This window comes from Episyrphus balteatus, chromosome 2 (assembly GCF_945859705.1).
Source record: "Episyrphus balteatus chromosome 2, idEpiBalt1.1, whole genome shotgun sequence".
In the NCBI taxonomy this organism is placed as follows: Eukaryota; Metazoa; Arthropoda; class Insecta; order Diptera; family Syrphidae; genus Episyrphus; species Episyrphus balteatus.
The window spans coordinates 23,413,226-23,415,782 of record NC_079135.1 but is presented as its reverse complement, the minus strand read 5'-3'; the positions used below and the strand labels follow the sequence as shown (position 1 = coordinate 23,415,782).

General features: G+C 33.3%; 1 non-coding gene across 1 annotated transcript; it reads left to right on the top strand.

The window, feature by feature from the left end:
* The first annotated feature begins 1,435 nt into the window (after positions 1–1,435).
* LOC129912824 (U2 spliceosomal RNA) lies at positions 1,436–1,629 on the top strand. Its single transcript, XR_008771921.1, has one exon. It is a non-coding gene; the product is annotated as a U2 spliceosomal RNA (small nuclear RNA).
* Positions 1,630–2,557: the final 928 nt, after the last annotated feature.

Below are 2,557 nucleotides of genomic sequence, written 5' to 3'. Positions count from 1 at the left end.
TTATTTGAATAAATTTTTTTTTTTTATCTTAAATAAATATTTCACTGTTGACATCTAACAGATACATTCCATTCAATTTGATATATTTTCTTATAAATTCTTATACAACCTATCCCCCCACCCCTTACTTGTATGTTGTAAATCTCACTTTGAGCTTACAAATATTGCATAGCATTTGTCACTCAAAATAATAAACCACAATTTCATACCCACAATCAAACTCCCATCACATTATGTTGCCAGTTTCATTAATCTCAAGATGAAATATGGATCTCTCACTTCTACTATTATAAACCATTGCAACCAAGGAACACATGCCTCCTCCTTTCCAAAATTCTCCTTAACATGAATGGAGATATAGGCACTATAGGTATAAGTAGAAGAGGGAAGCTTTAACAAAAAACCACAATATAATGTCAACCACATTTCACTAAGCAACAACACACACAATTCCACCACAAAGGATGACAACATGGATAAAATAATGAAAAGCAAACTAAGCGAACCACGTCAAACACAATAATTCAACGCTGCCTGGAAATCAAACTATGTTGTGTGTTAAAGGTACTCTCGTACTTCTCATCTCACATATGTCTTCAACAGTCTCCAAGCGAAATACAGATCTCTTCAATTTTATGTGTGTTTTGGTTTTGGGTACCTAGTTGAGGAATTCAATTACCCAAAAAAACAGGTGGAATGAGTTTGACATTATTGTCATATACACACGTCATTTTCGTTGTTGTCCTTGTCAGCAGCATCATTATCAGGTTAAATCGCGTAGGTACGAGTACCTATGAAGAAAGGGGTACTTTTGAAACTTTCCATTTTTTTCTGTTTGTTCTGTGAAACTTTGAATTCAAAAAAACCTTGACACAGTGGTGTTGTGTTTCATTATAGAAAGTTGGGGTTTAATTAAGAATCAACATAATGACAGAGATGATGAAATGAAAATGGAATTGAGGTTCTTTCTGCTTAACTAGGTCAGTCTTTCATCAGATTTTTTGTTGACAAAACAAATTTTCTAATTAGATGAACATGATTGAAATGGTTCATTTGATGATGGAAAAGTTGTCATTTTGTTTCTCAAAAAGTTAAAGGCACCAATGCAGATTTGCTTACTTTATTGAAAAAATTGGTGACTTTACTTCTTCTAAAGCAACATTTTGAAACTATTGATTGAGTATACATTAAAAAGAAGTTCCCTCGGAAATCAACCCCTATACAAGACTATTTTCCATAACGATGGAAATGCATAAATAGAAATACCAGGTATATTTGAAACATCCCTTTAACAAGGGTGCATTTTTTCTAGGAAGTGATCATGGTTTTATTTTTATCCTTGTTTTTGTAATAGAATATTTTTAGTTTGGATATAGTTCACAGTGAGTTTTAGCAGAATTTCTTGTAAATAATAGTAATTTTTTACCGTTAAGTTATCGCTTCTCGGCCTTATGGCTAAGATCAAAGTGTAGTATCTGTTCTTATCAGCTTAACATCTGATAGATCCCCCATCGGGGGACAACAAATGTTAAACTGATTTTTGGAATTAGACGGAGTGCTAGGGGCTTGCTCCACCTCTGTCGCGGGTTGACCTGGTATTGCAGTACCGCCGGGATCGGCCCAATAAATAATACAAATCTTAAAATTTAAAGAGGAATTTTTAAAATTAAGTTCGTTGGTCAGCTCTTTTGTTTCCTACATTATTGGTGCAGTTTCTCACAATAGCAACATGTCAATGTTAACATCAAATTTTACTGGAATGTCCGAACTTGTTGTTTTTATACCATATATAAAAGATCTTTAGTTGAATCTTTACTTTGCCTGGCAGGTTGTGATCTTCGTCGATTTTTAGCCCCAAGAAACGTTAAATCAAATCATGATCAACTTGATTGATATGTAGTTATTTTAGCCTAACTACCTTCAAGTGAAAATTGATGAATTGATGTGTGAGAATGTGATGATTTATTTGATGACTTTGTATCACATTTACAATTTGATCAGTATTCCCGAGGTATTTTAGTGCAATATATACACCAAGTAATCATCTAACAATTATTCATAGATCAATGGCTCGAAGGGCGTAATAGATTTCTTGGAATTGTACCAAACGCCTATAGTGTGAACCAAAGTCAACGCATTACGTTTTCTTGTTTAAACTGAAATATCAACTCAGTTGTACACATCCAACATTTTGTTGTTGTTAAATTTAAGATAAGAAAACTTTTTAGTCAATTCAACCAAAAAATTTATAATGATGCTTCCGCATTTCGTCCTTTATCTCTCTTTTGATTTAATCACCAACCACATTTCAAATTCCTGACACAACATGAAATTTCACTAAGCGACGAAATGTCCTCAATTTCCCCCCCAAAAAAAAAAAAAAAAAATTGAAAATGTCCAAAACTTTGTCCGGCTGTCTCATAAAAATAGGCACATCGTCGAACACATTAACAAATCTATAAGTACAAAAACTCATGAATGCAAAAATACAGAAAAAAAAAACACGACAGGACCTTCAGCAGCTACTCTTCCACTTAACCATAAATATTTGTCCCGT